Raw genomic sequence first — 12,850 nt, 5'->3', positions numbered from 1 at the left:
ATGATTGAACTTTTGACATGCGCAGACATGGAGCTACTAGAGCCACAAATGTAATGTGACATAACATGTCTGTCATACCCATCTGCCGTACCTGCCACACCTCAATGAATCATGTACATTCTGCAACCATTCATTAACACAATGATCACAGTAGCAGGGACACTTCTGGTTGTGTGCATGATCAGTTGTGAATCCACAAGTCAGGTACGATACAATGCAGTGCCACCAGCCCGGTCAAGGTCTGCACTGACCAACAACACATTAAACCTCACGACATCTATGTAGAGCACCTGACGTCTGTCAATCATCATCACACATCAAAACCCTTACTAAAATGGCACAAACACATGCTAAAGTGGCTCACACTGAACGTGCGTCCTCCTGTGGATGCAATGGCTGTGTGGCATCGTGTGTACAATGATGTGCCCTACACCATGTAGCTGCAGGGTACTTATACATTGTCCAGGATTGACATACACAGCAATGTGTACGAAAATGCCAGAACCTACCGCCGGTCCCCGGCGGTGTGACCCCAGCACCACCATCTACCCAGCCAAGGTAGCCATTGGCACATGGACTTGTGTACATGCCGGTGGCTATGCTCCGCCGCATGAGTCGCGGTACCTACCGCCGGTCCCCAGCGGTGTGACCCCAGCACCACCATCAACCCAGCCAAGGTAGCTATTGACACATGGACTTGTGTACATGCCAGTGGCTATGCTCCGCCGCATGAGTCGCGGTACCTACCGCCGGGCACCCGCGGTGCATCACCGCCATGGCGCATTGCATACAGCCAATGGCATGGGTGGTCGCGTTGGCATGATGCATATTTGAAAATAACGGAAGCTGTGCTCCGCCGCCGCGGAGCCGGTCATTGGATGCTTTTGAATGATGCACCATCGCGGTAGCGCACCCCGGACACCCGCGGTGCGTCACCGCCATGGCGCATTGCATACAGCCAATGGCATGGGTGGTCGCGTTGGCATGATGCATATTTGAAAATAACGGAAGCTGTGCTCTGCCGCCGCGGAGCTGGTCATTGGATGCTTTTGAATGATGCACCATCGCGGTAGCGCACCCCAGACACCCGCGGTGCGTCACCGCCATGGCACATTGCATACAGCCAATGGCATGGGTGGTCGCGTTGGCATGATGCATATTTGAAAATAGCGGAAGCTGTGCTCCGCCGCCGCGGAGCCGGTCATTGGATGCTTTTGAATAAGGCAGACCCAGACAACCAATTGTAGCAGCTTATTAGCTTCCTAACTACCCCAGGGGGCTATACATCTGTGGGAGTGAGCCACACATTCCCACTGCTCGCAGAGCCTGCTGCCTGGGACCCTCTCCTGCTGCTGCCTGGGAACCTCTCCTGCTGCTGCCTGGGACCCTCTCCTGCTGCTGCCTGGGACCCTCTCCTGCTGCTGCCTGGGACCCTCTCCTGCTGCTGCCTGGGACCCTCTCCTGCTGCTGCCTGGGACCCTCTCCTGCTGCTCACAGAGCCTGCTGCCTGGGACACCTCACAACTCACTTCCGCCACAGGTCTGCCATATCCACAGGGATCTCCTAATCAGAAGTGGGGGAGATGGAATATTGATCCATTCATTTTCCAAAGGATATAATATAATCAAAGGAGAAAGGATCACTTGTCCTGATCAACCTTAGGTCTGCAGGATGGTGGGGGGGTTTCTGTCCCAATATTAAGACCCTCAGGCACGTGATGGGTATGGTGGTGTCTTTAAGCGGTATATCTTGATTCTCCGCTTATGATTCACGTGTGTGCATAATCATTAGGTCTATTAGGTTATGCAGCCTCCACCAGGAGGTTATTACCCAAGGTTGGTGCAGTAGTGAGCCAGAGATAAAAAGACCGAAAAGCCAGGAAGACAAAAATTTTATTAGGTCTGGTTTTGGGTCTGGTAAACTCAATTGTAGTGCATCTGGTTAACTGGTTAATGAGTTATAGTTGCACTTTGAGTATCAAAAAGTAAAAAAATTGGTCGACATGTTTCTGCCTCAGTTGCCTTTGTTCTAGGACTTACGGGCATTCAACAGGACCGTGAAATAACGTGCAATGAATTATTAAATATAGTGTTAAAAAGTGAAAAGGAAAAAGGTTATTGACCTGTTCCTATGTCTTGGAGGTCTTATGGTACCTCGCGCATTATTTTTGCACACTTCCTTCAGCCGGTAGAGATTTTGGAGCGGGCTATTGCGCCTCGTCCTCAGCTCGCTGTTGTGCGCGCTGCTTTGCTCGTACCGAACCGGAAGTGTGCAAAAATAATGCGCGAGGTACCATAAGACCTCCAAGACATAGGAACAGGTCAATAACCTTTTTCCTTTTCACTTTTTAACACTATATTTAATAATTCATTGCACGTTATTTCACGGTCCTGATGAATGCCCGTAAGTCCTAGAACAAAGGCAACTGAGGCAGAAACATGTCGACCAATTTTTTAACTTTTTGATACTCAAAGTGCAACTATAACTCATTAACCAGTTAACCAGATGCACTACAATTGAGTTTACCAGACCCAAAACCAGACCTAATAAAATTTTTGTCTTCCTGGCTTTTCGGTCTTTTTATCTCTGGCTCACTACTGCACCAACCTTGGGTAATAACCTCCTGGTGGAGGCTGCATAACCTAATAGACCTAATGATTATGCACACACGTGAATCATAAGCGGAGAATCAAGATATACCGCTTAAAGACACCACCATACCCATCACGTGCCTGAGGGTCTTAATATTGGGACAGAAACCCCCCCACCATCCTGCAGACCTAAGGTTGATCAGGACAAGTGATCCTTTCTCCTTTGATTATATTATATCCACAGGGATGTCAAGAACAGATAAGATCCGTGCCAGTCCATTCACGAGTGAGGAGCTGGATGTCCTTGTGAACGAGGTGCTGGCACAGTACCCACGCCTGTTTGGTGGCCCCAATGTCGTGGTAAGTCAACATGAAGGGAGCAGTAGGGCAGGGTGGTGTCAGACGTGTATTCATTAGCTGCAGTATGTGCTTTTTGATGTGGGGTGCAGACAAACACTGACAGACAAGATGTTTCCAGGTGGTGGGAGTGTGTGTTTTGCATTGTGACTCTGTCCTAGGCCTATACTTGTATGTGTGAGTGGGATTTGCTATTTTTTCGGGCAGACATAACCTACGGTTGTTTGCCTTGTAGCTGCATGGACAGTGTCCGCTTGTGATGTAATTTCAGGGTGCCCCTGTTGTCATAGTCAGTGTGCCCCACAGAGTAGGTTCAGTGGCTGCACAGCCAAAAGTTGTCCATCAGCCAACTTACATGCTACAGTTGCTTCACACTGATTAGTGGATATGCCCCATCAATGCCCTGTACTATTTCTGCATTACACAGTGCTGTCGATGCATTTGTGTTGAAGCATCATTCTTTAGTGTGATTATCATGGAGACTACGAACCTCAATGTGTGCATGCATTCACTAATGTTTATGCCATGCAGAGTGGCCCTGTGAGGGTACCCCCAGTTCTGGAGGGAGGGAGGTCACTGTGAGTCCCGATTCAGTGTCTGGCTGCTGTACTGATAGATGCTGACATATGACATTGTGTAAATGTTCATTTGGCCTTCTTTACTCTCATTCCTGCAGCTCAAGGTACACCAACGTAAGGCTGTCTGGAGGGCCATAGCAGCAAAGGTGCGAGCCCTGAGGGTATCAAACAGACGACACACACACTGTCACAAGAGGTGGGACGACATCAGCCGGCTGGCTAAGCAAGTGGCAGAGATGACCTTGGGGATGGTACCACGCACAGGGCGTGTGGCACGGCGCACCATGACTCCGCTGATGGGACGCATACTGGCAGTGACCTATCCAGACCTGGATGCACGTCTGAAGGGGCTTCAGCAGCAAGACAGAGATGGTGAGTATCCGGGGAGGGAGAGTTTGTCTGGGAGTGGATGCATGTGTAGAGTGCCTGTGGCAGCGGTGACACATGTGATGTGCGTGTGCTGCCATGCTGTGATATGTGATGTGAGTGGCAACTGTGATGTGTGTCTGTATGAGGCATTGGCCCACCATGGCCTTACTGTGCAGCTCCTGCCTGCAGTTTTCTGTCCTTGACAGATATTTTGTTGTCCACATGGTCACTCTTCTTTGTGATGGTGGGTGGAGTCCCTATTCTGCCGTACAGCTGTGTCCACTTAATGAGTGTGACACCATGTCTGTCTACTTTGCATGCACCTTCATGGTAGTGGCCCACACATCTGACGACAATGTGAACCCAGATTGGCACATGGTGATTGTAATGGCCTATTTGACAATATGGCATGTGTAGACAATACAGGTGTGTGTATTCACCTCTGGATCCCTTTTGGTCTGTAAGTGGTGATGTTTGTTGTGGCTACATCATGTCCATGGGGCAGGTCAATGTGGGCTGGGGGAACACCATCCATGGGCAGGGTGTAGTGCTGTGTGTCATCGACATTGGTCCACTCCTGCCTGTTTGTCCGCATGACAGGCACTGTTGTGGTCTATATGTTGTGTAGCTGCACAGTGATTGGAGGGTGTGGTGGTTACCATGTAGCTCTAGGCCTCTCATGTGCTGCATTGATCTGATATCGTGTGACCAGACAATGACACTTAGACAACCATGTTTCTGTCACTAATGCAGATTCGCAAGACACCACGGCGGAACATGATCCTGAAAGTGGTGGCGAGACCAGCACGACAGCGGCAGCAGAGCAAAGTGAGACGGAGCCAAGTGACACTGACCACACCAGCGCTACTGAGGGTGACAGGAGTATGCATGAGGAATCTGTGGCTGAGACACAGAGTACCACTTCATCTGAGGGCAGGGGGGATGCGTCCCTGTTAGCAGCCACAGGAGATGGGGAGTCTGCTGCTGCATCAGACTACCAGCGGCCACTGCCCACCCTCCCATCCACTTCCTCTGGGGCTGCCCGTATCCGTGTCACTAAGAGGGGACGTGTGACATTCACACATGGCACCACTGCACCTGCACCTGTCCCCCCTGCTGCCCTCAGTGCAGAGTGCGTAGATCTCCTGCGGCAACTTTGCGTGGGCCAGACCGCCCTGCTCAATGCCTTCAGTGCACACGATAACAAATTAGGCCAGGTTCTGGCATTCATGGAGGGCATACACTCTGACGTGGGTGGCCTACATCGTACACTCCTGTCATTGTCAGGTACAGTGACGTCAGCCCTCCAACAGGCACATGCCCCCTTTGCAGCTCAGGTGCCTGTGACGTCCACCCAGTCCGTGGCCACATCAGATGACAGTGAGCACTTGGGACATACATCAACTAAACGATACACCACTAGGAGCACAGGTCAGACCCAAAGCAAACAATCCCGTCCACAGACTCCATCCCCAAAGAAGAGCAGGGCCCCCCCAATATGCACAGACAAGGTGAAGTCACAGAAGAGCAAGGCCAGAAGAGCATTGTGTCAGACACCAGGCTCACATGCTGCAGAGGCATCACCAGAAATGGACTCAGCTATGCCCACAGAGGATGTGTGGGATGTCTTGGTTACACCTGGGGAGAGCACAGGGACACAACCACCTACCACATCAACCCCAGAACAAAGTACATCGAGGCAGGTGGAGGGAAGCCCTGTTGTGACCAGCCCAGTCATTGTGGCAGAGGAGACCCCTGTTGTCACCAGCCCAGTCATTGTGGCAAAGGAGGGCAGTGTTGTGTCCAGGCCAGTGACTCAGGTAGAGGAGGGCAGTGTTGTGGCCATCCCTGGCAAGAAGGGACAGGAGGGCACTGTAGACACCACCCCTGGGGTAAGGGGGAAGGTGGTCACTGTGGGGGGTACACCTTCCAGAGAGGGTAAGGTGGTCCGGAGGCGTAGCCAGCCCAAGCGTACTGCAGGATCAAGCACTTCTCCAGAGGGAGTGCCAGTGTCTGCCCCTGATGTGGGACAGTTGGGGGGTGTGCCGGTGGTGTCAACGCCACTTCCCATCAACCCCATGACAGGGAAGCAAATTCATATTCCGAAGAAGTGGAAGGGCACCCCTCCAACCTCTCCCACCCACACTGTGTCAAGGGCGTGCATGACTCCACCTCCACGTGCCACGGTGCCACCTGGTCCGCACAGCCCTCCACTTTGCAGGCCCTCTGTTATAGCCACATCACATGTCCCTCTGTCACACCAGTCAAGTGGACCTGCAGTCCCTGACACACAGCCAGGTCCTACTCCACATGACAGCCAGGAGTGAGTTGTCAACACCCTCAGACGCCTGTGCCACACAGAGGTGTGCTACTCTAGACCATTGTTAGCGATCTGGGTGTGTTCCTGGGCCTGTTGCTCTGATGTACTCTGCTCTGCCAAGGACTCTGGGCCTGTTGCTCTGATGTACTCTGCTCTGCCAAGGACTCTGGGCCTGTTGCTCTGATGTACTCTGCTCTGCCAAGGACTCTGGGCCTGTTGCTCTGATGTACTCTGCCCTGCTCTGCCAAGGACTCTGGGCCTGTTGCTCTGATGTACTCTGCCCTACTCTGCCAAGGACTCTGGGCCTGTTGCTCTGATGTACTCTGCTCTGCCAAGGACTCTGGGCCTGTTGCTCTGATGTACTCTGCTCTGCCAAGGACTCTGGGCCTGTTGCTCTGATGTACTCTGCCCTGCTCTGCCAAGGACTCTGGGCCTGTTGCTCTGATGTACTCTGCTCTGCCAAGGACTCTGGGCCTGTTGCTCTGATGTACTCTGCTCTGCCAAGGACTCTGGGCCTGTTGCTCTGATGTACTCTGCTCTGCCAAGGACTCTGGGCCTGTTGCTCTGATGTACTCTGCCCTGCTCTGCCAAGGACTCTGGGCCTGTTGTTCTGATGTACTCTGCTCTGCCAAGGACTCTGGGCCTGTTGCTCTGATGTACTCTGCTCTGCCAAGGACTCTGGGCCTGTTGCTCTGATGTACTCTGCCCTGCTCTGCCAAGGACTCTGGGTCTGTTGCTCTGATGTACTCTGCTCTGCCAAGGACTCTGGGCCTGTTGCTCTGATGTACTCTGCTCTGCCAAGGACTCTGGGCCTGTTGCTCTGATGTACTCTGCCCTGCTCTGCCAAGGACCCTGCACTTCCCGATTCTGTTTGACCAGTGCATAGTCTGTGCCATTTGTACATGATTTTGTGACTTGCTGGTGTCTACTAATGTTGTGTAGCTACATCTGTGCAATATGTGAATAAATACAGTTACTTATGGTGTGTTTTCTCTGTCTCCTTACTGATTAAAGTACTTTTCTTGTTTGCATATGCTTGACTGAGTACCATGCTCTATTTTGTAAATCACCATTGCAAGGCTCTATGTGGCCATATGATTATTAGACAGGGGGGACAGGGTCTTCAGTCCATTCTGGCCCTGCTGATGTTGTACTGTGTGATGGCTATTTTACAGCCATGCAGTTTTCGTGTTGGTGAATTGCTATTGCTGCATACACTGTTCACAGGTCACCTTGGGGACACTGGCAGCACAGGGTGTGCAGCTGTGCTGTGGTTTAGTCGATGTCTATGATGTGATGAGGTGTGTGTGTTTTCCTTTCTGTGTGCCCAGGCGTGTATGTGTATGGTCGTCTTGTGTTGGCCCTTAGTCCTGGTGGCATGGCTTACATGGCATGTGTGGTGTTGGGTGTGGCAGAGGTGTGCAGTGTGAAGGGCGTTAGTTTGTAGTGTATGTATGTGTGCCCCTGTATGGTGTGAGACACACATGTGTCAGCCAGGAGTTGTATGCCTGTTGTTTGTTTTGTCTTGCCCTGTGTGGATGATTGTATGCAATTGTGTGGGCTGTGGGGAGTGCACTGGTGTTGTGTGTTCGTTGTCAGCCAATCCTGCAGTGCCTGTGTCCCTGGTTGTGTGTCGCAGTGTGTGTGTATTGTGCTTGTTGTTACAGTGCTTGTTGGTGTGCATGGGGTTGCACGGGATAGGCACCTGGCCTGTGACTAGCTCGGGTGGGGTGCAGTGTTGGTCGGGGTGGTGTGTCACTGTGATGTTTGGGACCTGGCCATGCCTTGGTGTTGCCCTGCCTTCTGCATAGTGCGCATGTGTTGACCGCGGCGGTGACGTGTCCGTGACCGTGACGTTGCTGCAGGTTGGCGGACGTTGTGTGTTCCGGATACCGTGGGGTGCCTTGTTGTGAGGTGGGTGATGTGTGGGTGCCCATGTGAATGTGTTATGCCCCCCAGCAGGATGCCAGTGTTTTGTTTGGGCACTGTGTCGGCATGTGAGATGTGTGGTGCATATGTGTAGTGGCGTACCTGCGACGGCGTCCGCGGCGGCCCATCTGGCGATAGTGTTGCAGCAGGTACATGACCGGATGCATGTGGAGGGCTGGGTCCATGGGGTTCATGTCGGGTCTCGGCGTTCGTGCTCCGCTGTCGACTTTCCGCCTGCTTCAGCTGTGCGGTGTCTCCGCTGCCGTGCGTCTGCTTGTTTGGGCCATCCTAATTTGTCGAGCGGGGCGGACGTCATCGGCCGCGGCGGAGCGTCTCGATTGGCTCCAGCCGCCGCGGTGGCGGGCGCACCTTGATGGCGGAGCGCGGCGCTCCGCGGCGGACGGGAAATGACCTGTGTTTACCTATCCTAATGTGGCGGACGTGAGTTCCGCTGCTCGCGGGTGGAAAAAGCTGTTTTTCCGCCCCGCCATCGCCGCGGTGGTGCCACCGCCCGACATCCTAATGGACCCTTAAGTGTAGATTTTTGCAAACGTCTCCATAGACATTGGTTAAAATGGAAGTAACATCCTTGTATGGATGTGTGTGGATATGTTTTATGGATGGAATTAATCATTGCTTGTTCGAAGTCAATTATAATTTTTAGGGGAAAGAAGTCAGAAGTGTCTTCTTTTATTTTGTTTAATATTTCTGTGTAAGTAGATGTTTGGTAACAAACAATAGATGAATGGAATACAGGTATTATGGTATTGCCCATGTATAGTATATAATTGATAGAATGGTTTAGGGCATATGGTAAAAGTGCCATCCATCATCCATGTTTGACTTTCTTTTAATTTTTTTAGGTTGTTGTTTGTAGCAAACATTATTATCATTTTATCTTTGTTGTTGTTATCGTAGAAGATAAAAGGTTCTTCATTATGTGTTATGGTTAGCTCAGGTGGGATTATGATTTCGTCAAAAGTTTTAGGTATTGGTATTGTTGGTCTACTGGATTTTTTTGTTCTAGCTATGGTTCTTTTTATTGCAGCTATTGTTGATAACTGACCTCTTGCCTCTCTAGGTACTCTAGGTATTAATTCTTTAAGTGTTACACTAGTTGGTAGGTCAGAGGTTTTGCTTAATTCTTTAATATTGTCTAGAGTAGATCTAACCTCTATTTCTGAGAGGTTAGGTGGTTGGTTATGTTCAGTGGTATTAATAACAATTGTTTCTCTGGTTGTTGCACGACCATAGCATTTGTTAGAATAATACTTAGGGGCCCATTATGATGTCGGGCGGCCGCCGGCCTGGCGGAGGCAATCCGCCCGACACCAATGCCTGGATCCCCCACCCGCCATATCAGGATGGCGGGGGGGACAGCGGCGGACGGAAAGACTGTCCGCCGCTTTACCGCCGCGGTCGCCTTGCGACCGTGGCGGTGATGGAATAATATGGTGGCGGTGTCCAATGGACACCGCCAGCCATATTACGATGGCTGAAATCAGGGGCCTTTCCGCGGCGGCAATGCCACCACGGAAATGCCGCCACGGAAATGCAGGCGGTGATTGATGCGGGGGCCCCCTGTGGGCCCCCAGAGTGATGGCCAAAGGGGGGTGGTACACAGGGGGTACCTGTGGTACCCCCCTGCATTTGCATAATTGCTGCGGCAGGCACCGCGCGGTGCCTGCCGCTTCGATTATGCAAATGCGTGCATTTGTTTTTGACATTGTGGCGGGCGATTCAGTGAGCAGCGCCCGCCACAATGCTAACTTTAGGAATGCGCCCGCGACTGTGGCAGGCGCATCCTAATGCCAATGTCGGGACCCCCGCCGTTTAGGCAGGCGGTCCTGATCTCCGTTAGGGTGGCGGGCGGACAAAGTTCGCCCGCCATCCTAATGGACCCCTTAGTACATTTCCAGTTAACTTTAAGGTCTTTTTGTTTCTCTTGAGTATAAGTATACCCCATATAGCACAACAAAAAATTTCCTTTCTGAGATGTTACAAATCTTGCTTCTTCTGTCATTGTTGTTTTCTTAAATCTAGAAAGGGTTTATTAAATATTATTAGGAAAAGTATAAACTTTAAAAGATAACATATTTAATTACGTACAATTTTTAGGTACTTACCAATAGTGAAATTGTTGATTTAGAAAGTCGAATAGTTTTTTGCTTGATGCTTTTATAGGTATTACTGTTCTGTTATATTTTAGGAAATGATTATATGTGTATTTTGGTTACACATTTGGCAGGGTGCTTTATTTTTTTAAAAAAAAGTTATGTTTATTTAATGAAAATTAAAAAATATTTACTGAAAATACCTTTATACAATTTAATAAAGTAACGTTCTAAGATTGTGTCTTTTTAATAGCTAAAAATAGTACATGTGTATGATTATATACTTACCAAGTGTTTAATTTTAGTTGTTGAATGTATATTCTTGGTTGATATATTGCAGCTTTGTAATTTTCAGTTATCTGTTGAAAAATAAAAATGTGTGAATAATAATTTGTTCAGTATTTATAATTTTAGTAGCATTTAAAAAAAAATTATACCATTTTTGTGTCTTTTAAACCTGTGTTTACTAAGTAAAAAACATTAGTCAGTCAAGTTGGATTTTATTACAAGTTTATATATTTTTAGATATTAATTTAGATATTCTTCAGTGTTTATAAAGTGATTTTCATATACTTACATTGTAAGTGTGTTGTAGTTGTTCTGTAGAAACTGTTCATCTGTTATATAAAGTAGAATCTGTAGTGGAAAAATGTAGAGATAGCAAGAAAAATTAGTTATAAAGTTTTGACTATGATTAGTAGGTTACATTTGTTGTAACATTTTATTCAGACTAATAAAATTACTTACTTATTGTAGTTTGTAGTCTTTTTCTTGATAGAAGAATCTTGAAGGTAGTTGAAAAATTTGCAGTGTAGCTTGAAGCTGAATAATTTCTGCTGGTGTTAGAGATTGTTTTACGTTTCTTTATATAGGGTATGTTTAATTAGTGTTTGTTTCTGATTGGTTACATACCTTGCAAAGTGTTGGTATTGGTTAGTTTGAATTTTTTTCAGTTAATTAATTAAGTTAGTTGTCTGTTAAATGTTTATCCTGAGAAGTAGTGTAGTTGTAAGTATTTTACGAATAATTTTTTTAATTTGTATAAGTTGTAAAAAAGTTTAATATTTATTTGCTAATGTGTATATATTAAATATGTGTGTATAAATGTTCTTTATTGATGTGTTAATTTTAAGTAAATATTTTAGGGATATTTATGTATATAAAAGTGTTTTGTATGTTAAAATATAATTTTATGTTTTTATTTGTAATAGATTAAATGTGTAGTATGTTTAAAAAACTTATTTTATCATTTAGAGTTGTCGATATTTAGATATAGTAGAAATATTAGCTGTCGATATTTGTGTAATCGATATTATTTTAGTGCTCTTTTTAAATCTAGATGTCGATATGTTATATTTCGATAAAAGTGCTATCGAAATTAGTGCTGACGATATTTTTGTATATCGATATTGTTTGATCGATGTATTTGTATTTTCTTAATTAAATATAGGGTGTCGATATAAATGTCATCGATATTTGAGACACCATATTTCTGTAGGTCGATTTTACTGAAATCGATAATTTGTCAGTGATTCATAATGTGATATATTAATGCCAAGGAATCCACATATTAAAAAAGGTACAGTTTTGTATTTGGAAGAAACTTTATCATATGTTAGGTGATGTTTGTTGTATGTTTTAGATGAGAAGCAGGGCTCAGCTAGTCAGCCAGGCCTGTCCACTGATGCACTAAGAATTATCAGGCTGATCTTTATCCACGAGTGGAATTGTTGGCACAAGAACAGCAGAAGGCCTCTCTGCAGAAGCATCAGCAGACCGTTCATAAACACGAACAATGCCCAGAGCACTTTAAGCAACAGATTATTACTAGGACCTCGAGTCATGCCCTTAGATGCCGAAGAATGAAAATTAGTGCATGGCAGTAAAAAAAACGCATTAATCAGAGACACCACTTCTGCCTGCATATCCCTGTAGCTGCTGCCCGTATCACCTAAACGAATGCAGCAAGTGACGTGCGGGAGCCACTTGCTGCTCTCCTTGTGACCCTCAGCAACCCCTCGCACTGCCTCTTCCACAGTGAACTGCTCCTCCACATTAGATTGCCTCTGCTTCTTCCTGTGGTTCTCCAACATGCAAGAGACCGTTTTTAAATTTTGTCTAAACTGTGCATGCGCTGTCTCTGCAAGACATGTTGATTACAACCAGTGGGCTTGCAGCCCACCCACAGCTTGCCATTTGTTACCTTCAATGTCGCTCTCATTTTCTTTGTCCCTATTTGCCACAGCATGCAAGTGTTTGTCTTCTTCTTGTGTTTGGTCTTGCCCTAGAGCAATAACCAAGTACTTGTATCCATCCACTGCTCCCATTTTTGGAGCTACGTTTTATTATGTGCTCAAGTACTCCATATGATGGCTTGAGTTTTCAGTCTGTCCCCCATATCCTCATCCATGTAGCTTATTTTCCCTCCTAGCCCCCAGACCCTATACTCTACGCCACTGCACTTTACTTTGCACCACTATGTTCTTTGCCACTACACTCTACTGTGCACCACTCTACTCTATGCCACTGCACGCAACTCTGCACTACTCTATGCCACTGCACTCTACTTTGCACCACTGCACTCTACGGCAT

Source organism: Lissotriton helveticus, chromosome 1_1 (assembly GCF_964261635.1).
Source record: "Lissotriton helveticus chromosome 1_1, aLisHel1.1, whole genome shotgun sequence".
In the NCBI taxonomy this organism is placed as follows: domain Eukaryota; kingdom Metazoa; phylum Chordata; class Amphibia; order Caudata; family Salamandridae; genus Lissotriton; species Lissotriton helveticus.
The sequence above is the reverse complement of the archived record's forward strand: the minus strand, read 5'-3'. Positions refer to the sequence as shown.